General features: G+C 45.1%; 1 protein-coding gene and 1 long non-coding RNA gene across 28 annotated transcripts in view; one reads left to right on the top strand and one right to left on the bottom strand.

Annotated features, from left to right (window-relative positions):
- Nucleotides 1-22,183, bottom strand: part of RREB1 (ras responsive element binding protein 1) — a 131,702-nt gene extending 109,519 nt beyond the window's left edge. For 4 of the 27 annotated variants that reach the window (XM_083519017.1, XM_083519007.1, XM_083519011.1 and 1 more), the window contains exons 1-2: nucleotides 21,007-21,447; nucleotides 15,625-15,668 (exon numbers count right to left, since the gene is read on the bottom strand). The gene's annotated coding sequence lies outside the window, so the exon portion shown is untranslated. Of the gene's footprint in view, nucleotides 1-15,624; nucleotides 15,669-19,755; nucleotides 19,849-20,139; nucleotides 20,720-20,812; nucleotides 20,951-21,006 lie in introns of those variants that run through there. The other 23 variants (XM_083519015.1, XM_083519016.1, XM_083519001.1 and 20 more) reach the window with 14 other exon arrangements.
- LOC310714517 lies at nucleotides 961-14,409 on the top strand. The gene is made up of 3 exons (XR_014529859.1): nucleotides 961-1,617; nucleotides 13,400-13,610; nucleotides 13,705-14,409. It is a non-coding gene; the product is annotated as an uncharacterized lncRNA (long non-coding RNA).
- Nucleotides 22,184-24,244: the final 2,061 nt, after the last annotated feature.

The following is a 24,244-nucleotide window of genomic DNA, read 5'->3' as shown; positions in this document are numbered from 1 at the left end:
GTTAGAGAACACTGAAGATCTATGAACTTGACTGGCAAAGGAGGAAGGCTATCTCAGTAACAGGAACCATACAACAGAAGTAGGTTGACCAAGTCTCATCACACATAAGATCAATTTACATCCTCTTGCCAATGAGCACGAAGTGAAATACAGAAAGAGCATGCATCCTTCTGCGCTCGTTTTCAAACTGACTTTTAAACTTCAGAACAGAACAAGGATCGCCGCCCCATAAGTTTCCCACCTCAAAGGGGCTCAATACAAATCCTCTGCCATTAATACTAAGCCAGACTTATTCACACATTTTTTAATAGGGTTTACTTGTCCAGAGGTCTACTTCCCCTCGACAGTGCTGGGTCAGATGACTCAACGCCTGTGAATGCCAAGAGAACTCTTATGCCTCTTGTTTATAGCATGTGACATTGTGGCACGATGGCACCGTGCTTCCACGATTCAAATTCCTTCACTCGCTTGTCTGTATGATGATCTACAAGCAGGAAGAATCAAAACATAACACAGGCTGAAGTGGCATCAGCAACAACAAGCACCAGGAAACAAGAAAAGGACAGTTCTAGTGTTACTTGTGTCACTTCTCTCCTAAGCAAAACAAAACCAATCAACTCCAAAGGGTGCTATAAGGTGTTTGTTTTATTAAATGGGTGCAGTATCTTTGCGTGTGGCTAATACCAACCTAGCAGTTCGAAAGCACCCCCGGGGTGCAAGTAGATAAATAGGGACCGCTTACCAGCGGGAAGGTAAACGGCGTTCCGTGTGCTGCTCTGGCTCACCAGATGCAGCTTTGTCACGCTGGCCACGTGACCCGGAAGTGTCTCTGGACAGCGCTGGCCCCCGGCCTCTTGAGTGAGATGGGCGCACAACCCCAGAGTCTGTCAAGACTGGCCCGTACGGGCAGGGGTACCTTTACCTTTAATACAAAGGATACAAGCTTAACAGGGTCTTAGAAATCTGCTCTTATTTCTGGTAAAGAGGCCAGCAGCAAAAAAAATGTTTGGGACGCTCCTCGGACAATGAGAGATTGCCACACAGTGTATGTCCTATTAGGGTGAAGGCAAGAGAGACCTGCCAAACATGGTGGAAACAGTTTCAAACACCCCCGCATTTCGAGGAATTTTATTTCACAATGCCGGCCTTCACCATCTTCCTGTTTCACTGCTCCCTAAGCTGCTTCAGGATGGCACCTGTGGCGATTCCAGATTTCAAGGCAGGCTTAAGAGTCCATTTTTTAAATATGAAATGAGACACCATTTTTAATTCAAGATGAACTGAGGCTGTAAGTAGGGACCTGGATCCCGCTGGCAGGCCAAATCTTTCCTTCCCTATTCCTTGCAGGTCAACTCTTGACAGGTGGAAATATAAAAATGAATACCATCTCCCAAACCTGTCTTTTTGATTGACCTGTCAATCACCTGACATCATTCTAATGTTACCTGTGACATCAGGTGTTGGGCAGGTGAGCACAATTTGGAGAAAAGGGGCTTGAAGGCCTAATTAAGGCCCCTGTCAGACCAGAGATTCTCCATCATTGCCACAAGAAAAAACACTTCCAGGGTGAGCGGTCACACACACTCTCCCCCATCCACACATTCCACAGCATCTATAGTGAGCATACCGACTACAAAAAATAATAATAAAAATTTTTATTCATAATAAATTTAATTTATACCCCGCCTTCCCCGGCCAAGACCAGGCTCAGGGTGGCTAACATCAGGTATAAAAACAATTGATTAAAATACTTAAAATACTTAAAAATACTTAAAACTTAAAAACAGGATTAAAAGACAACTTAAAATGCAGCCTCATTTCAGTGGAAGCCCAGATCAAAAACTGTGGGGAGAAAACGTCAAATTTTCACCAAGGCCAACTATCCAGACTGGTCCTACATGGGCCAGAAAAAAGCCAGGGAAGTCCCCAAATAGGGAATCTAACCTTATACCAATATTGTTGTAAAATATATCTAGCCCCTTAAAATATGTTTTTTCTAAAAGACCAGTACTGCCGAACAGAATCCCATCAGTAGTGTTCACAACAGCCTTGCTTGAATGAACGCACAGTTTGGTTTAATCTAAGTGCTGGTACCTGAATGTCAACAACTCGCCAACCTGCCAACATCGCAGAATGCTCAAACATCTGCCTCCCGCATGAGAGTGCCAGGCTTACCTTCCCAGATGCAGGGGGAAACACGCCGGGCTCCACCCTACATTTCACCCTGGAGCAGATCTAGGGGGTGGGGTGGGGGGAGAACTGGTGTCTGTACTCACCTCCCCAGTTTCCAAAAAGGAACATGGAGACAGAGCTGACTGCCTCAGCCAAAGCACCAGCATGAAGAGGGAAACAGATGAGATGGAATGCAGAGCAGAAGAAGTAGGAGCCATCAGGGTGGCAAGTTGGTATCACAGAATTGCAGAGTTGGAAGGAAACACAAGTGCCATCTAGCCCAACCCCCTGCAGTGCAGGAATCTTTTGCCCAAGATTGCCTCAAACCCATGACCGAGATTAAGAATCTCATTCCAACCTCCTATAATACCTTTTGATTACAATCATATGTACATATATATAATGGTAACCTGTTCACCCTAGATAAGGACACCCTTGATGTATTAAGAACAGAAAGCAACTTCCCAACAACTAGAGAATAGATGCTATTCATCCACTTCCTGCCTTCAGTGGCCAGGAGTGTCATGCAGGAAACCAAAGCAAAGGATTGGGAAATCTCCTGAGCCACCGTATGCCATAGATGATAGATAGATAGATAGATAGATAGATAGATAGATAGATAGATAGATGATAGATGATAGATGATAGATGATAGATAGATAGATAGATAGATAGATGACAGACAGACCTGTCTTTTGTGTAAATGTAAAGGGGGGGTAGATCTTTATCGTTCTGCCCGGACACTCGGGTCCAGCGCCGAGGGCGTTCTAGCGGTTCCTTCACTGCAAGAAGCCAAATTACAGGGAACGAGGCAGAGTGCCTTCTCGGTAGTGGCACCTGCCCTGTGGAACACCCCCCCCCACCAGATGTCAAAGAGAAAAATAACTACCAGACTTTTAGAAGACATCTGAAGGCAGCCCTGTTTAGGGAAGCTTTTAATGTTTAACAGACCACTATATTTTAATATTTTGTTGCAAGCCGCCCAGAGTGGCTGGGGAAACCCAGCCAGATTTATTATAAATAAATAAATTTATTATTATTATTATTATTATTATTATTATTATTATTATTATTATTTGACTGCGCTTATTGTAATTGGTTTTAGAATTTCTGTTGCGTCTGTAAGTCGCTTTGAGTCATTTCCACAAGTAAAACAACTAATAAATATGAAGGAATCTCAAGTTCCCCTGGGAGTAGCAGCAAATGACCGCAATGTCATTTTGCAAAGAACCACAGCACAATTTACACAGCACATGTGGGATTCTCCAGCTAGTTATTGAAATACCACGTGCATCGTCATTGGGGAGGTAAGTAAATGTCACCCCTCTAACACTAACAACCCAGAAGCACCGTGATCCAGAGTATGTACCCTACACCAATTTTAACTCCACACTATTGCTTTGGGGGAACAACTCCTACAGTAGAGGAACTTACCTAGTGGCAATTACCATAATCCACCTACAATTATAGAGCCAGAGTCTCACTGAAATGACCACTACTCTATGACCCAAAATAAATACTGCACCATTCCATCTTAATGGGATAAGCATCAGTTAACTCCCTGGGGTACTAATGCCACTTGGCTATGAAACCAAGGAAGCGAAACAGACAATTTCCTAGTCCATTTTTACATAGCGATTTGAGCAGACCAAAGAGCTGATTAAACGGCTAGCTAATCTACACAAAGCAAAAGCCATTTCCCAAACTTTTATCAGTAGGTGCAGGTCATCAAAAACACAAAATACATTAAATATGTTTGTGTGAGATCAACCCATACAGCGCACTCCCCTGTAGGTCTACTCAAAAGTAAGCCCCTCTGAGTTTAAGGATATTTACTCCAAGGTAAGTTTATTGGATTGCACGATCGTCCAAAAACCTGGAAAACTGAATTAAGATACCTGTCTAAAAGTCACCAATTATTATGTAGATCATGCAATGAAAAATCCATTCCTGCTCTCTTCAAGAGCGCTAGAGATAGCAAACATTTTCTGTTTTCAGAAAGGTTCACTTTCGATACATATTCAATGATCACATTTGAAAGATTATTTTAGGAAAGACGTAGCTGTTTCAAAGAAAGTTGCCACGAGCCTTATAAAGCGTTGCATACACTGGCAGCCAGAACAGATGACAAACCATCTAAGGTTGCAGCAAGTACCCACATACTTGGGAAGAAGACCAAGTCACATCAACAGAATTACCCTCCAGAAGACTGCAAAGGGCTGCAATGTTAATTCAGCTCAATTCATTGGGCATTGTCCTTTCACAGACGTATACAACATCACTGCAAAAATCCCATAGGTCTAAAAACTCAAGTTGATTTGGTCTCAATTTAGTATTCCGAGGGTTGAAGTTATTTTGCATAAACACTATAGCAAAATCTTAATTTTCTGTAGAGGTATGTTCTGAGTCATGCACATTGCGTAAAGAGGAGTCTCAACCACACACACAAAAAATTGCTAAGGAGCAAGAAGCATCTGCACTCTTGAGAATTATTTCAGCCACAGGATTTAATAACCTGGCACCCCACTTCTAAAAATACACCTATCAGCAACAGCACACTGGACAGCTTATTACCAAAATAGCACCCTGTGCAAGGCAGGCGGGCATGGCCATCTTGCTATGCCACATGCCAGGTCCAATGTAATTTTATTGACAAGACACCATGTACAAAAGTCTTGTCACAAGCTGGTCTTCTCCCAGTGCAAACAATGCACAACATACAACCTATTCAGGTGTTCTTTTTCCTCAGGGGATGAGGGGGCGAACGTGCTGGTCTACTCTGCTCCCTCCAATGAACTGGAGGGCAACTGTCTATGGCAGGGAGCCTGCTGTCCTAATGGGGTCTCCTTCCATGATTATGGAAGGTTGTCAATGGGACAGGGAACTCAAAGAAGCAGGGCAGCCATTAACATGGCATGTATTATATATACATACACAGATAAAGTGTGTGTGTGTTAACTGAACTCCTGAGAACTTTAAAAGAGTAGACTGGGAATTCTAGGAAGGCACCATCAAATAAAAGAATCTGAAAACAAAAAACCCCACGGTGTACACAGAACATGCACAGGAAACAAACCCACTTCAGATTTTAGGAATTACGCCACATACAGTATTATGGTGATGACATACTGTGTCTCAAAGTAGTTGGGTGTTCAATTAACATTAAACAAGGGCAGCTTGATCAACCAATCTCAATATTGTATCTTCCAAGACCCAATTGTTACTATTCCTGCTTCAAGTGAATGAAACAGAACATACGTACACTCAGGCATATTTCTGAGCATCAGTGTCCAACTGAGGGCTTTTTAAATATCAAAGCAGCATACAAAAAACTTTTAACAGTTCTATATATTATTTAAGTTGCTAAAAACATGGAAGCATAAACCATCACGGCTTTGGACACACAACAAAGTACTATGGGGTAAAAGATCACATGTATACTCAGGACAGTATGTTTCTACATCAAAAGGCACAGGAGTGTTTACACAGCCAATATGGGGTTGCAGTAGTGCTTTTCTCAACCATCAACTACAGGGCAGTAGCCAAACTTGGTCTGTTGCAACAAAAACAGCCTTAGTCAGTACACAACTACAGTGGTACCTCAGGTTACATATGCTTCAGGTTACATACCCTTCAGGTTACAGACTCCACTAACCCAGAAGTAGTACCTCAGGTTAAGAACTTTGCTTCAGGATGAGAACAGAAATTGCGCGGCAGCAGCAGGAGGCCCCATTAGCTAAAGTGGTGCTTCAGGTTAAGAACAGTTTCAGGTTAAGAACGGACCTCTGGAACGAATTAAGTACTGAACTCGAGGTACCACTGTACACTGGAAAAGCCAGGCCACATACCACTGGTGGCAGTAGATATAATGAGGCCCGGTTGCTTGTTTACATGCACATCAACCCTCTTGCCCTCTACGATATAAGTGGCTTTGGCCTCACATCTGCCACACCACTACAGGCCAGCGAGTCACAACAGGGCTCAGTTGTGCTAACACACCCGGAAGAAATGAACGGGAATGCTGCAGCTCTCCTCCCGAAAATCATAGTTCACATCTCTATTCAGTATTTTCTCCCAGCCTCAGGATTCACAAAAAAACCCATGTGAATCACAGTAGCCTGCAACGCAGCCTGCTGAGAGTGAACAAGCAGCAGATTCTCTGTGCACAATTAAATGCAAAAAAGTGATTAAATGTGTGCTTACACAGCAAAAAAAAAGAAAAAAAAGAGGTGATGCCCAGATGACTATGGACTTTGGTTTCCTGGGAACTGCTCAGAGTTTGTATTCTCCTATAGACATTTTGTTGCGGTGTATAGGAAAACAAACCTCTGTATGCATCCACTACCTTCCAAAGTATTTGTTGGCCTTTTCTTTGAAAAAAAAGTGAGCAGGAAACATGAATTCACCCACGAATGAAGTTTAGCAATGGTACGTGCAAAAAAGCTGCTTCAGCCACAGGGTGTCGAGTAACGAAGATGCAACTGGTTGTTTAACATTTCATGCACCTGCCCACTGCAAACCATTAGAGGCGGGCTGCTTACTAAATTGCAAGGATGCCAAAAGAGGGAAAGCAAAGGCATACACACAGGTAAATAAAGGATCTTCCCCAGGGTGGGGGAAAGAGTTCATATTCTTTCACATATATTGGTGTCCTGCTCCCGCTCTCTTTTCTTGTACGAGCTCCACCCAACTGGAAGACTCAATTGTCTTTTCATCAATACCAATAAGCAAAGCCACACGCACACATGTCAGTACAGTTTATGGGCTGGGGAGCAGTTGCAACAGCGCACAGAGCTGTTTGTGAAGGGGCGCAGAACAGGAAACGGCATGTGTGCTGCTGGGAGTCAGCAAAGAAGAGAAAAAACTCAGCACAGCCATTAAGGCAAGCCCGACAGTAAGGAGTCCTAAAAACACAGGAGTTAGAAAAGATAGATGAGCTAGAGGAGTGTTTCTAGGAACTCCATGTTATCGTTGCAAATCTCATTTTGTCAGCATGCTTGTGGCATCACAGAGGCTAAAAGACCGAACGACCACTTGGGGAAGTCCCCTGCCTTGGCAATAAATGTGCTAGATAGCCTTAGAGCAGGGTTTCCCAAACTTCAGTCTCCAGCTGTTTTGGGACTACAATTCCCATCATCCCTGACCACTAGTCCTGCTAGCTAGGGATGATGGGTGTTGTAGTTCCAAAACAGCTAGAGACCCAAGTTTGGGAAACCTTGCCTTAGTGGAAAACCCACTCTATAAACAAGACGGGAACAGCAATATGGGTCTACCATTTCAGGTGTTTTGTAAAGATTACAGTAAGGTAGCGGTCACTTTGAACATTCTAAAATACAAAATATTATAAGCGTTCCTGTATTTCGGGTAACCCCAAATAGCTAAGATGCCAAATTATATGAATCCATTGACTACACTTCCCTGGGCTTAATCTGTACGAGTCCTCAGCCCCAGCATCTGCTCTCAAAGCTATAGCTCAATCGCAGAAAAGATGGACTGCACTACTCAGCAGGTGAAGAGTGAATTTCTACTGTCACTGGGCAACCAGAGTGGCTCTAGGCGAATGGGAAAGGCTTCTAAAATGGACTACACTCCCTAAATTTCTGGAGAGAAAGACTTTCCAGCGTACGTACAAGAGTGAGATTTCTCTCTCTCCTTAAAAATTTATTTTGCCCTGGCAAGTAGCAATACTCATAAAAACCCAAACTGTTCTCAGTGCTGAGCATCATTTACCCAAGTATAATACTTTCCAGATACTGAAGCAGCAGGGTAAGAGAATTTGCAGCCCTACGGATGCTGATGGGACTCTCAAGAGACCATCCGCTCCAGCCAGCAGAACCGACAGCCAGGGATGATAGAACCTCTAGTCAAATCAATATTGGGAGTACCACAGGTCCCCCAACCCCTGATTTAAGGTAATGCCTACTGTCTTGGAAACCACGAAGAATGGCATTGCAAAAGCATTCCATTAGCCACGTGCTGCGAGCTAAGCATTTTCACCATCTTTATTTCATGCCTCTTGTAACCTGTGCTCAAAATTAGCCAGGCGCGTTTTGCGACTGGCGCAGGTCCAGTTGCGACCATATGGAAATCTCTGGATGCCAGGTTGGCAAAATGTCACTTCCAGAAGTAATTTCCTTGAAGCTTAAATTGGTGTTATTCTGGGTTGGTTTATTTGACGTTTTAATGTGCTGTAAACTGCTTTGAAATTTGTTATTTAAAATATATAGCAGTATAGAAATGGAATTAATAATAATAATTGTAATAATAAATTCCATTGGGGGGGGACAGCACCAAGACATTCCAAGGTGGTGACCGCAGCCCAGGTTCAAGGTACCATTTGGCGATTATATTACATATCTGAGTTTTTAACACTGCTTTTAACTTCTGTGCATGCCATAGATGAGGCATAGGAAACTCGGCCCTCCAGATGTTTTTGAGACTACAATTCCCATCATCCCTGACCACTGGTCCTGTTAGCTAGGGATGATGGGAGTTGTAGTCCCAAAACATCTGGAGGGCCGAGTTTGCCTATGCCTGCCGTAGATGTGTTAGCTAGCAAATAGAGCACATAGAGAGCTATGCACAAAGGCCACAGCAAGCAGCCAGCTTCTGTTGTTGTTTTTAGAGACACTTCCTAGAATACCAATATGAGTAAGAGAACTAAGGGGTAGTCATAGCACATGACATGCACAAACACAGAGAGCAATCTCAGTAAAAGGCCACAGCCACACTTCACATACTGACACAGCAGAATTCCACATGCAATTGCGGAATAGAGCACAGTCCGAGCTCTGCTGGATCCGTTTACCCATATTTAGGTCCAGCAGGGCTCAAAGCATGTTTCCACTAGGGTGGCCAGATGTAAAAGGCAACACAGCTCTGGTGCTCTCTTAAGAGCTGTGCAGAAGAGCAACCGCTGGCACAGCCAAAATTCCCCCATCCTTTAAGGGTCATCAGAACTCGGTCTTTCCTTTTCCCATCTGGTCACCTTCACTTAGAAATATCAAGTCTCTCTGAAGCCAAATATGTGTCAGGCAAAGTACTGTTGCCAAAAAGAGCAGACAACCAAGCACAACTGCAGCGTCTTATTCGTTTCTGTAAGGTTTGTGCAGCAGCAAAAATCAACCCAAGGAGTATTTTGTGGGTTACTGCCGAAAGCAGGCATGAGGCCTAGAAGGCTGTGAGCATGAAAACAGTGTTAGAAATTCAGATATATAAACTAATGGTCGCCACAATTGAAATGTATAGGTGCCAGGGTTTGTTTGCAATTGAGTTATTATTAATAATAATTATTATTGTTATTTCTATACCACTTTATATATTAATGAAAAAAACTCAAAGTAGTATACAACACATTAAAACATCAAATAAAACAATCCAGAATAAAACAAATTTAAGCTTCAAGAGAAATATTTCAGATTCTTCTCTAGGTAAGATTTTGCTTTCCCTAGTTGCCAACCTAGCATCCAGAGATCTCCAAGTAACTGGACCCATGCCAGTCACAAAATGTGCCTGGCTAATTTCGAACACTGCATGGAACCTTCAGGATTTCCAAACTCCCATTACTCCTAGCTATTGGCCATGCTGCCTGGAGCTGATGGCAGTTGCAGCCCTCCAGAAGGTGTTGCAACTACAGGTTTCCCATCCCCGAGAGAGAGACCTGTGTCTTAAAATCAGGGGTGAATACTTCCTTCAACCACTTCCTTACAATGCAATAAAATTTACCTGCTAGGCAGCTCCACCTAGTCCAGCAGTATTCAGTGTTTTTGATCCCTAAGTAACCCTTTCCACACAGACTTATTTCCAAAAGAATCCCTGAAGAGGATTCTGGGGCACAGACAAGTCATGTGAGTCACGTGCACTGACCAGGCCTATCAGGCTTTAGCATCACCCCACATGTACCATGGGTATAGCCAAGAGTACACCTGACACTTCTTTGCAGCAGAAAACTGGCTGGTGATCCAAAATGGCGGCCAAGTCATGTTTTAATAAAGTTTGAGGAACTATAGCTCGGTTAGAGAATACATGTTTTGCATGCAGAAGGTCTCTAGGTTCAATCCAGAGCATCAGAGAAAACAGGTCTAGAAGACATCTCCTCCAATCCTGGAGAAGTCCTCCTGCCAGTCACAGAGGAGGCAATGTGGCTTCCCCTAGCAACCATGAAGCCTATGAGCCCCCCACCCCTTTGTTATGTGGTGGGGAGGGTTGTTACCATTTCTCCCCAGTCCCTCAAAAACACATAAAGGTGAAGGAGGAAGTGGGAAAAGCATCACTTTCTCACACTCCTTCTTTCAACTCTATGTGCATTTTCAAGACACGGATCGGCACCTGAGCAGCTGAACGGAAAGCGAAGCAACCAAAAGCGTAAGAGGGGAGCAGGAAGGATAGGTGGGAAATTGGGGGGGGGGGTTCCGACATGGGCAACTGGGAGGAAAATGTAGCAACCAGAGAGAGAAAGTGGGGTGCCACAGGAAAGAAGGCAACGAGACATATCAAATACAGTAAAATGGACCTTGGGTGTTGGGTAATTTTTCCACAGGTTCCTCACACATCCCAACCAAATCACAGCTCCCATCTGCTTCCATTGAATGAAGCATAAAAATTATGGATCCAGAGCTGTCACGGCACAAAAACATGGATCCGAATCACAGGTCCAAATGGATCTTCAGGAGGCTTACAAGGGCTTCCCTCAAAACCACCATCACATCTCTGTGTCCAGAGAGATGCTCTGCGGTTTGTTGATAGTTTCACTGTCATCCTATGTAAAAATAGCCTTGAAAATCTGTGAGGATCCATATATTGAATCAATGCTTTTGTGGTGCTGGCTGGCCTGCACTGAATCCATTTTATTTGGTGTTTTAACGTGTTGCAAACTGCTTTGAGATTTGTTCTTTAAAATACAAAGCGGTACAGAAAATGAAATTAATAAAAATAATAAATCCCATTGCAAAAAAAAGGGCGCCTAGACATTCCATTGCGGCGACCATAACCTAGGTTTAAGGAGCCATTTGGCAATTAGATTGTATATCTTGAGTTTCTGACACTGGGCTCGAACCTACAATTCTGAGATAAGATTGAAGCCCTCTGTAGTCCAAAGAGAAGCATCGGATCCTGCTGCACTGCTTTAAAAACCAAGCCTTTCAAAACTACCAGGTTAAGAAGAGCACTCCTGTCCAAAAGAGCAAGCAGCCTTGCAGTGCTAGTTTTTCTGTGAGTCCCAAGAGCAGAGCCACACATTTTTTTTAAAAAAAGGAAGGCCACAGAAGCCTGCAGAGTCCTTAAGATTCCAGAGGCATGTGCCTCAGAGTGACGAACTTCAGCAATATGAGGTTACCCCGCTAATTTTCTCTGAGCAATCCAAGCCAGCCCTCTGTGCAACTACCAAGAAAAGTTGAGTCGACATTCTGGTCTGAGCCAGACAAGTGCAAACTGGATCATACATAAAATCTGGACTCAGAGGGGACAGGGAGGGTGTGGCACATTCCCTAGCAACCAGCTGCAGAACTTTAGGATGCTTTAAGTGCTGTTTCTACGAAGCCTTGCTTAAAATGACGAGAGGTGCCCCCAAAATCCAAATTGCATGAAAAATCCAAACTGTATACAGAGTTTGTTGATGACAACCAGCTGCATGTAGAAAAGGTGTCTACGCAGAATTCTCCACACCCCTTTAATCACATACTTTAAATGGAAGCCCAACATCAGGAAATAATAAACAATTCTTAGCTGAGCAGCAATTATAACTCTAATAAATTAACGGGCTTGCCCATTAATTCCCAGGAAGCAAAGATTCCACTTAAAATAAAATAAAAAGGACAAAAACAAAACCCTTTTTGCTAAGGACCACCCACTAGCCAGCGCTGCCAATGCCATGGTTTGGCAACTTGGGAGCAACCCATGTCTTTGCATACGTCTCCTCCCCACTTGCTCGGGAACTGCCTCTTCTCCCTTTCAGTGCAAGATAGCTATAGTTAGCATTTCATGAGCACAAGTCAGAACCCCAAATTTAAAAGGTGTAAGCTGGGGTGGGGGGTTTAAAGAGAGCAAAGAGGGCATGCAAACCCAGAAGATGCTCCTGACTGCCAAATCATGGGTCCATAGTTCAGTGGCAGAGCATTTGCTTAAAGTGAGGAAGGTTTCAGGTTCAAATCCTGACATCACCAGTTAACTGGACCAGGTAGCAAATGATGGGTAAGTCTGTATGGCCAGTGACCCTCAGAAACCTCCCCCCCCCCCTTTTTTTTTTTTTGCTTTGTATTTACCCAAGTTCAGTGGTACCTCAGGTTAAGTACTTAATTTGTTCCGGAGGTCCGTTCTTAACCTGAAACTGTTCTTAACCTGAAGCACCACTTTAGCTAATGAGGCCTCCTGCTGCCGACGCGCCGCCGGAGCACGATTTCTGTTCTCATCCTGAAGCAAAGTTCTTAACCCGAGGTACTATTTCTGGGTTAGTGGAGTCTGTAACCTGAAGCGTATGTAACCTGAAGTGTATGTAGCCCGAGGTACCACTGTAGTAAAGAAATTCCCAGGTGATTTGTATAGATGTTCACTCACACTGAAAAACCTTCACTCCAGAGATCTGCCAAACTGAAAGCCAACCCCCTGAGCACTTGCAAGAGCTATGCTTGATGCAAAATTGCATTTCAGAGAGAAAACTGAAGTCTCCCTTTGGAAACCACACAAGACCACGTGGTGGTTCCAGAATTCCAGAAAGGGACACATTTCTTTTTAATCTGTTGCCCCAAGAGTCCTGTGTCATCTTAAAGACTAAAAAACACACACCAACAAATCAGAACGCGAGCTTTCGGAACAGAACGCAGGCTCTCTCCTGCAGGTAAGTTAGGCAATACATCTGCCAGTCTTTAAAGGTGCTACCCTAAGGGGCTTTTTCTTCTGAAGGAAGGCGCTAGAGAATTTGCACTAAGAAAAGGAGAAAAGGATACAATGCAGACCCACTGGTCTAAAGCAAAGGAGAACAACAACAACTACAAAAAAGTCAAGATCTTCAAAGCAATTGATAATCCCCTTTAAACATAACAATGCCTGGATAGGGGTTTCAATTGCTTCCCTCCGCCTTGTTGGTAAAGACCCCTTGAAAATCTGCAGGTGAATCCTCCTTAAAACAATTCAGCTGCCCTGTCTCAGAGGCCTTCGAATTCTCTTAGCATTACTTACCTGAATCACATTGAATAAACAGTCCCCACCCATCACCTACTTCTTTTGTCTACAGCACCTATTCAGGGAGAGCTACCTTTATTGACTGCAAGGCTGGCTAGCATGAAAAACTGGAGAGGTAGCACAGAGAACAAGATGCCCTAGAATGGCTTGCATCCTGCTGCAGGCAACAAAATCTACAGGCTGTTCTGCTGAACCGATGGGGAGCAACTCAATATTCATTCCAGATCTGCAAGGTTTGGTTAAAAGGCCCCTGCCCTTCACAGGTGAGCTGCTGTTCGGCCATATATCCCACTGAGGAAGCCAAAAGCAATTTTAAAACAGCACACCAAACTGTCACGTTTCTTTTGCATTTCACAGAAAAGCAACTGCCACGGGGTACAGCTTTTAATTGGGCCTAGAAGTAAGCACTTAAGAGAGAACATCACATCCATGTTTTCCTTAAGATTCACTCCAAGAAAGAAGCAAGGATGTTTCAGTTTGGCTATTTCTTCTGCCAACACCTGTTACTGTCTTAAATAATGTATGTCCTACCTGTAAAACCATTGCCCTATTTAATGCCAACAAGGAGCAGAACTGGACTGCAAGGTGGGAATGTTTCAAAACTGTTTTTGTATTAGAAAAGGTACAACCGCTCAATTTCTCCACTGAATCTATGGCTAGGTTAAGTACTCCCTTGTTTTCAACAGCCTATATTTCAGGGCGATAATGTTCCATAACATAGAAATGGGAATCCTTTGTTTCATACGACTGCTACCCAGAACAGTATCGTTTCATTCCGTTGCTCATTTCCAACAACTGGATTTAGCACCTTTTGCACAGAAATGCACAGATTTAGCACCTGTTGCAAAATGAAACACATGAGGCTAATCTCCTCAAATTCCCCCAGTTCCTTTGTGTCCTAAAAACAACCATCTTCTCCCTCAACCCCACACACATACACTCAACGCAGCCTGGAAAGAGGTGTGAAAGAAGACACATAACTTCCCTAAACCTGCATAGAGAAGATGCCAGGGCCACCCAAGGTAGCAGATTTACACAACATAGCTCCCCATAACAAGTGCAATGCTTCAACCAGGCAGAATGTGATCATGCAAGAATCCTACAAAAAAAAAACACCAATCCTAGTTTGCGAGCAGTAACAATTTGGAATTTGGTTGTGGAAAATCCACACTGAAATACTTGCTCAGCTATAGCGCTAGTTGACTTTGGATGACCCACCACTATCCATCTTGCAGCCAAATTTACCTCCCTTGGCTGCTGTGAGGCAAATAGGGCAGGATACTAAAAATCCTTCAAAAGAGGTCCAGAGGGTGGCAACCCAAGAACAGGCCTTTTCTGCAGTGGCTCCCCGCATGTGGAATGCTATTCCCAGCAAGGCTCCTCTGACACCTTCGTTACATGTATTTAGGCGCCAGGCAAAAACATTCCTCTTTTCTGGCTTATTAAACAATCTTTGGCCTTTTAAATTGGGAGGTATTGTTTTTGTTTGTTACCATGCTATGTATTTTTCTGTTTTTATATCGTAACCCACCCAGTGATCCTCAGATGAAGGGTGGTATACAAATTTAATAATAAAATAAAAATGCAATGAATACAAGCAGAAAACACATTTTTCTCCTATTCGAGCCAAGTCATATTTCATAAGTGAACAATTTCATTTAAAGAATAGGTATCTTTGTGCACAAGAGCATCCATAAACAGTACAGGTGTCAGGGTGGCAAATTTGCTTGAAAGAGATATGTGAGAAACACTCATAAGCCATAGAACACCACCTAGTTTATATACTTATCTTCACACTATATTTCCATGAACCCAACAGGCATCAGATTCGTGAGTCACACACACCGTACAACTTTCTTATTTGCTAAGAATCGATTCTTGAAAAGCAGTGTATATTTCTGCCCTGACATGTTTCCGTCCGCACTATTTGTTTCAAATTTAGTTTTCATTGTTCCTGCCACAACCGTGAGGACTAGCAACCACAGGCTTCTGACAAGACTTTGCTGCATACAAAAGGCCCACAGAAAATGGGATGATAAACCTACTTCTTATCACAACTGCTGGAGACTCCAGGGCAGGCCACGATTTCTTAGCCACTTTACAAATTCAGAATTCCTAGCCTTAACAGGGTTTTCCCTATCAATTAATAAGATAGGGGCCATTGTCACCACTTATCTGCTATCCAAAGACGCTTCTTTGCAAGTTTGAGGGCAAAGGTATTTTAAAAGGGAGAGGGGTGGGGGAGAAGAGAGAAGGAAAATGTAAATTAATTCCTACCCCTTTCTAAGCTTCAGGTCGCTCTTCAGAAATGCACTTTATATCTGTAATGGGGGAAGAGAGAATAAAAAGTTAAGCTAAGTGTTTTGTGTGGAAAAAAATATGTGAACCAGTATCCAGAAAGTTAAAAAGTGATGGAATTTAAAAAAAAACAAACCAAACCAACATTATTCATCTGGTAGCATGTCATATAGCTTTCCCCAACATAAAATGAATTGACACAAGCACACAAGCTTTGAGAACAGCATACAAGTTACACACCATGACTCCAGCTGTGCTGTAATAGACTTCTTTGTTTCCTACACAAATCTATCTGATGTTTGAGGCAGAAACATTTCATTCCACCTGTGTTTCAACTCACTACATCAGCCAGTACTGGGGGGTGGGAGGCAGGAGTTACGAGAAAAAGGAATTTCTGCTGCAGAAGTTTCTATAAACACCAAGTTGGAAGCAAGTATGTTCTCAGGACATTTCCTGATAAATTGCCACCATCAACCCTAAAAAAAATAGACTTATATGGAAGCACATCACATTTTGAAAGTTACCTGTAACCAAGACTTCTATCCTACTAAACCAGCCACACTTAGCAGGGAGCAAATTCAACATGACTTGCTTCTGAGTAATGATTATTAAGCTCATGACGTCATGTGCTGTTAACTTCTCAACTCTATGAAAGCATCCATTAAGGGAACGCAGGTCATAATTCTACAAATACGTAAGATACAGGAGTTTACATATTAAGAATGTGATATGAAAATATTTCTGACATTGAGCACAAAAGTTTAGTCTGATTTTAAGTTCGAGATACCCAACGTGGTAATTTAAGAGAGAAAAAGTGGTTTTATTTTATTTACAAAAGGAAAGGAGAAAGAGGATGAATCCCTGATAGATGCACTTGGGTTAATTTTAGCATCCTTCTGTTTAGCTGCTTAGCAACACTTATCCTATGACCTTCTCCGCACCACCTACTTTCGCAAGGGATAACATGTATAACCTGAGAGAGCTAGCAACGATAGCCAGTTTTGACTAGCAGTGTAAGACAGCCGATGCAAAAACCAGCTTCTACTACAAGCAAAAAAAGAAAGAAAGAAAGAAAGAAAGAGAAAAAACCAGGGAAGAGCATCTCTAATTATGACACCTTCAGTAACAGAAAAGCTGAGTGTAGATGCGGAAATGGATCTAGAGTACATAAATCATCTCGAAGAAATCCAGGAAACCAATAAGGTTACAAGGGACATTTTGCAAAGGCCTGGAAGAGGAGGGGAGGGGAAATTTTGAAACGCACTGTCTGCCCTTAGGCCAAAACAAGTTTGCTAAACCCACTGCTAAGTCACAAGAGATTTTCCCACCTGAGGTTTTACTTTAGCAATCTCTAGAGACTCTCAGAAGTCCAAGCAAGGTTCATCATATGACGTAAAGATGCAAGGATGGGTGTCATCTATCTGGCTATTGAACAGGAAAGAGTGAACTCTCATGTAAATTGTCTGATTTTCAGAGCAGTTCAATAATTGGAAGTGTGCCGGTTTTTAAAACTTCGTATTAAAAACTAATTATAAGAGGGGGGACAGTTTTATTAAATGGGAACGAATTAGCTGAAAATTTTCAGGTAGCTTTCCCCTAAGCTTAAAAGGTCTGCAAAATTTTACATTAACACAAACTTAACATACACCACGTGTATACGGCTGGGATTGCTATAAGAGGCAGACGCACACATACACAAGACATCAGTTTCTGGCCAATTGCCCTAAAACAATTAAAGCCATTAGGTGTGTCTTAAGCGAAGGATGAAAAGAAGTGTTGTGGTAACTTGATTGATTGGATGATGGAGCCATGCTGTTTCTGAGTTTCTAACACACAAAGGGGTCTATTCTCCCAGGGATGTACTTGCAACACCAGTTAATGCTAATGGGCATTATGCAGACACATCAAGAGGAGGTCTATACCCCTAAGCCTTCAAAGGGAAAATAAAACCCTAAAACAAATATGGCTTGTGTGACCATGAGTCACTGGGTCCATGTCTATCTCCCCCTGCATGCGCATATACACATATTCATCTGAGGAAAGAGAACCAAGCGGCTGAGCGCAACTTTTTTTAACCCTTCCCAAACTGCATCCAAATCCTCATGCCACCATACCCTTTTAAGGATATCAGCCAATAGTTAGTGGAAGGGTCCCAATTCCAGGAGTTACTGAAAAAGCAGCTATCTTAAAAGAGGCAAGCATCGGTGTGAAAAGCAGAGAGAATTAAGATGCCCCCTATCGCACGGGCAATTTTTTTCCTGCCCAAAGGATGAGAAAAATTGTATTAAACTGCATTAAACACGAGCGACCTTGTCCAAAAGGTAAGGCATAAAAAGCAGTCAGAAAATGTAAAGTTTCAAGCACTTTTTCCCTTGCCAGGAATCAACCAACTAACTTAACTGCCTTCTCAGGCTGAAGACACCAGATTTATGATAATATATACCTGCTACAGATTTCCCCCACCTAGCATCAAAAACTGTAAAGAAAAAGGACCAATCCCATCTCAAGAGGGAAAACGAAGGGAAATGCAACTCCGCCATCCTTTTCAAAGTCAGACAATTAAAAGTCAAGGAAAGGGCATTTTAATGAGTTATTTTCTCCCCACCACCCAAGAAAAAAACAAACCTAAAACTCCCAACAATCTCCCCAGGAAGAGTGGAGTTTGGGTATTGCTCTGAAGCCCCTTCCGAATTTGGGACTGTCCATCGGGATCTGGGCTCTTCGTTCTCTCTCCTCGCCAGGCAAAGGAGCACAAATGTGCTGAGCTAAGAGAAACCGCTCTCCCCTCCTCTTTTATAACCCATCAAGGATGCATTGCAGAGCACTGGGAGAGGAGGGAGAGACAGATAGTGTAACGAAGAGGTAAGAAGAGGGGGTGGGGGGGGGAGAGAGCCGGAGGGAGGGGAGGGCAGAGCCAGAGCAAACTTATCAACCCACATGACAAAGTTCAATCCACCTCCACCATCAACAAGCAGCAGCAGCGGCGGCTCCTCCTCCTCCTCCCTCTGCGAAAGTTTTCACAGCATCTCCAGCCTCCTCTCTCTCGCTGCTCTACTCTGCCCGGCAACGAGATGCCTCTCTTTGCCTGTTGCACAACTGCGAGCTAGAAAGCTGGAAGTTACTTTGGCCGAGGACGGAGGAGAGCAACCACCACGTTTTCCATGGCTGCTCTTCACCCACATACACCCCCACACACAAAAAGCACCTTCTCTCTCTCCCTCGGTTAAATAAAGGCAACAGCAAGCCAGCCCAACGGCAGGGAAAAGTCTGAGCAAGGGCAGAAAAAAAGTTTGATCAAGTTGCAAAGAGCGGCGAAAATCTCTCTCCTTTTTTTGCAAACTCGCTCCATGTTTGCATGGGTGTGGGGAGGTCATAAAAGATCGGGTGGGTGTTTATTTTTTCCTCTCCCCCTCTTTCTTTTCCCTTTTTAAGTTCCCAAAGAAAGGAGAGACATCATCTCTTTCTTTTTGCATCCACAATCTTTTAAGGGGAAAAAACGGGGGGGGGGAGAGGGTGGCGGGGCAGGGAAAGACGTCTTTCGACCAAGGGCGGAGGAGAGAGAGAAACCTTTCCCCCGCTGCTTCTTAGCAACGATTAAGGTCGCAGTTTCCTAAGAGACGAGTCCCGACTAGTCTGCATTAACACGGAGAGAGGAGAGAGGAGACGAGGGGGGGAGCAGGGAGGGGGCGCTTTTAGAGAAGTTTTGGATGTAGCAATTGTGGGGGGATAGAAGGGGGTGGGAGAGTTAATAAGCGTCGTCGTTGTCTGTAATCCGAAAGGGTCGATTAAAAGGATTAAAAAGAGATGCGAGAAGAATCTTTTTTAAAAAAAAAAAACACAGAAAAAGAGACCTGGACCAGTTAAGTTCAGAATTCGACGGAGAAGTAAAAGAAGAAAACAGAAGTAAATAGGACACGCGACACATTTTCCTAGGTTCGGACGCACGCGGGGCTCCTTCCTGTACTCGTGACGATGCGTGTGTGCGTTTCCTCCTATAATCCATTGGAAGGGGTGGGGGGGGAGAGAAAGATGTCCCTCGGACCCAGTACAACGGGGGGGGGGGGAGAAAAGGAAGCGCAGATACCCTCCCGCACATACGCATACACATACCCCGAAGGACCATAAAACACGCCGAACCCTTCCGAAGTATTCAAGGAGGAAAGGAGAAGGATGACGCGCGTGCACCTTTGCTGAAGGCCAAGCGAGAGAGAGAGAAGCAGAACTGATCTTGTGAAGGCTCCAACCTCTCCCTCTCCCCCCCCCCCCATCCCCGAGGGTGAAGGGGAGGGGAGGGCAAAGGGAACGAGAAGTACCAAAGTACAATTATATATATATTAAAAGGGAGCGACAGAAACGACACACACACAGATGCTTCCAGCAACCGCCCTTGCGAACAAGGAGGGGGAAAAGTTAGCAGATGCCCAAAAGAGAGAGAGAGAGAGGAAAAAGAGACCAAAGCGTCTGGGGGTTGGGGTGGGGGGGGGAGAGTTGTACCTTGAGAGAGAGTCGACTCCACTTCAACTTAGAGGGGAGCTACTTCGCTCCCCATCATCTTCAAATCATAAAAGCTTTTCCCTCTCTCGCACAACCCCAACGCAACAACAAAAAAATTGCTGGAGAAGGAAGAGGAGAGCGAGCCGGAGGAGGATGTAGTTGCAGGGAGCGGAGGCCAATTGGGTTAAAAGATGCTTCTCCTTCTCCTTCTCGAAGGCCCATCCAAATCGTTGGTTAAAAATAAACTTTGCAGTAGGAGGGGAGGGAGAGAGATGATCTGGATGAATTCCTGAGCTCAGACGGTTTAATATGGATGAGCATCAGGTCCTGCAGGCAACAGGCTGCAACGGGTGTTGCTGGTTGGTACAGTTTGCAACACGGAAGGAGCGGTGGGGGGAGCCGAGAAGGGGAGGCAGGGAGGAGCGGGGGATGGGAGAGAGAGAGAGAGAGAGAGAGAGAGAGAGAGAGAGAGAGAACGCTGCCCTAACTCAGCAGCAGCATCTGCTCGGCACCACTGCCAACCAACTTTTCAGAAACTTTCCTCCACGACGCACACACAAAAAGCAAACAAAAAAAGAAACCCACCCGGCCACCTCTCGCTCCCTCCCCAAACGCTACATTTGCAACACCAGCAAGAGAGTCGCGCCGCTTGAAAAAGGGGGGCACTTTCTACCTTTCACCGCAAGTGTCCTCCTTCCTCATCCCCACCCATCCATCCGCACGTTCGTAAGGGGGAAAAAAGTTTCTTTGCACGCCTCGGAAGCTCCCCCAGGCAGCTTCGCTCCCAAGCTGCGCCTTTCCTCTCTCCTCCTTTCCAAGAGGCGCAGGTAGAAAGTCGCCCTCCTGGCATCAGCCTCGCCTACTTACGTCGGACTTGCTCCGGGCTGGGCTGCCTGGCTCGAGCCAGGATGGAAAGCGGCGAGGATGGTGATGAGGATGATGATGATGATGCACGGCCGCCCCCACACCTCCCTCTCCCGACCCCCCCCCCCCGCACGCCACTCAAAAAAAAAAAAGTTAAGGATAATAACCGGGAAAGGCCGGGGACGCGCAATTACCAAAGGAAAGCAAAAGTTTCCGGAGGGAGGAGGGGGGAGAGCGAGCAGCAGCCGAATTCAAAATGGCGTTTCGATGGATGTGCAAAGTTCATCAACTCCCCCAGAACTTCCCTTCGTCCTCTCCTCCCTCCCGGAGGAGGATGAGGCGAAGCCGAGGAGCCCTCCGGCCCGGCAGCAGCGCCCGACGGTGCCCCCAGTCCCCCCACCCCGCACCGCGCGCCCCCGCTCACCCTCCGAGGCAGGCGCATCACGTGTGGCTCCGGCCAGGCTCCCGGGGACGTGTTACTCAGCCAGGCTGCTGCCGCTGCCGCCGCCGCCTCTTGCAAGCGGTAGCATCCCTATCTCGCTCGCTCGCTCCCTCTCCTCGCCTGGGAGGGGCTCTGCTCCTCGCAGCAGAGAAGTGAGTAAAAAACTTTTCTCCTTCCTCCTCCTCCCAGTTGCACGGAGCCAGCTCAGCCTCCTCCTGCTGCTCCTCGCTTAAGCAACTTTTTGCTAACCATCGGGACAAAAGTCCAACTAATCTTGCAATAAGAAATAACTCCCCCCACCCCTCTCTTTTGCTTGCTTGCTTGCTTGTTCTCCTCCTCTACCCCCCCTCCGCCACACACACACACGCAAAGGATGGTGGAAAGAGGGAAGTTTCCAGACTAGAAAGTCTCTCGGTGGTAAAGTACCATCTGGCTGCTGCTGCTGCTCCCCTCCATTACAGGCTTGCAGTTGCAAGGAGGAAGCGCTGCCGCCGCCGCCGCTGCGCAGAGAGAGGCAGTTGAGTGTTAGGGACTGATAAAGCGCTAGGGATGCAGACGGTGCAGTATCGTCTTTGAAGGGATCGCCCGCTGCCTGTCTCGAGCTGCTTAATCCATTGTCAACCAGGTGCCGCGCATTCAGCTCTCTCTCTCTCCCGTCTAATTAACGAGAAAGGCAGAGAGAAGCCCCACGTCGTGGCTGCTGCTGCTGCTGCCGCCGCCTTCCAGCCTGGAGCGGATGGAGCAACAAGTCCCAGCAATTAGCAATACACTTGCAACCTTAGGCATGGAAGCCCTGGGTGGCGGCGGCGGGCATCCCTTCCGTGTCACCAGTTGCTCCACCATCCAGACGAAGAAGGAGGCGCGGGGAGGCCTACACAAACACACACAGCCCTCCTAGGTTTAGGTTGATTGAACACCTGGCAATTAAAACGCAGACAATGGTGGTTGTAAATAATTCTCCTGAGGCATAAGGTAGGCCCAGACTCCTGGATATTTTGAGGAGGATGCTAGTGGATTAAAAAAAAATCCTCTGTTTAAGAAATCTGGTACCAGCCACCTCCCCCCCCAAAAAACCCCCTAAAGTCAGATTTCTTTAAAAAAATCCCTCTATCAAATTAATTTCTGGTTGGCTGAGGGTTGGTTTTTACAGTAGCACAGGGTGGTCCATCGCCCCTGCTATTTTTGTAAGAGGATATGATCAAATACTTAATCTCCAAGCATACAGCAGAATCCTAAGAACATTTGCTCACATGCAGAGTCCAATAGGTCTTAGTCCCAAATAAATATGCAGAGGATTGTGGCCTTAACTTGGCTTTGAGACCATTGAAAAATATGGAATTTTTTTCCTGCTCATTCTTTGCTTCCACGTTTCCCCTCCCTGCTATGTTTGACAGGCAAGTAAAAAGTATCCAGAGAAAACTGTTTGGTCCTCTGAATCAAAACACTCTTGGAGGTGGCTTTGAGTTCTAGTTTTGGCATAACTATATAAACAGGTATACAGCCCCGAAAGCATTGTTATTTCTGGTTTTTAATATCATTTTTGCTATACTTTATTATTAGCTTTGAGTGCTACGTTTAACAGCTTTCCTTGGGTCCGGATGCTGCTGAACTGCAGTTTCCATCATCCCTGACCGCTGGCCACGCTGGCAGGGGCTGATAGAAGTTGTAGACCCAACAACATCTGGGGGGCCACAGATTCCCCATCTTACAAAATGTCTGACAAAACGCTGCAATCTGGAGTGTTCCTGTTTAGGTTTCCAGATGTTTCATTCCTTTTCATTCCCCCACTCCTTCTGGCCCTGTTTCGGCAGAAACACTCCAGAAAATGAATTTGCTCTCAGTATATAGAATATTTCCATGGCTGATTCTGGATGTTTTAAGAGCAGCTGTGCTCAGAATATGAGGCAGGTATGAGTGGAGAGTCAATGACAAAACAGAAGTCTTGTTCTCTGGCAGCTCCAGTTAAGATGGGGGGGGGGGGTTGGAAGAAAGCTGGGACAGACTTAGGCCTCAGGGACCTTGATGTGCTGAGAGCCTGAGCGAGCAAGACAGGGCTAGCTAGATCCACAGTCTGCCTGCCTCTATATGAGGCACCTTCCAATTTTCCATGTGCCTTCCTGACTAGTGGTTGGAACAGGAAGCAACTCACACTGAAATTCCTCCTAAAGGAAAGAATCGGAGCAGGTTGGACCAGGAAACGGAAGCAACTCGTGAAGAATTCTTTCCAAGGCAGGGGTAGCCAAAGGGGGGGGCACACCAGATTTTTTGAGGGGACTGCAACTCCCATCATCCATGATCATTGGCCAAATTGGCTGGGATGGATGGGAGATGGAGTGCGGAACATCTGGAGGGGACCACATTTGCTAGTCTTACACCCAAAGTGAAGGCATCTCAGGTAACAACATGATTCTCCTACTGCCTGCCATAGTCCAGGAGCACAATAGCCTATCTCTTATTATGGATGCACATTTTGCCGCTATCGCACCTGCTTGCTTCCCTTCCAAACCTTCCAGCTTTTAGAAACTGCTCTTAGGGGCAGAAATATATATCCGTGGGCTTCCAGTCTTTCCCTTCCTGCCTAAATTCCTTCTGGGGATGCCAGGAGGAAAAAGAGCTCGGTTTCCAGGCAGTACCAGGCAGAGGAGGAAAGGAATCTTCCTCTTGCTGTGGCATGATTCAGTGTGTATCCCGTCCTCCACCCTTCTGAGGAAACCGCATGGGGAGCTGAGCCAAGCCTGGGCTATGCCAGGGAGCGGCTATTCTGTTACCTGGGATGCCTTCGCTTTTCCCCTTTTCCCT

Source organism: Podarcis liolepis (genome assembly GCF_965112155.1).
Source record: "Podarcis liolepis genome assembly, chromosome: 8".
NCBI lineage: Eukaryota > Metazoa > Chordata > Lepidosauria > Squamata > Lacertidae > Podarcis > Podarcis liolepis.
This window is presented reverse-complemented; position numbering and strand designations above follow the sequence as displayed.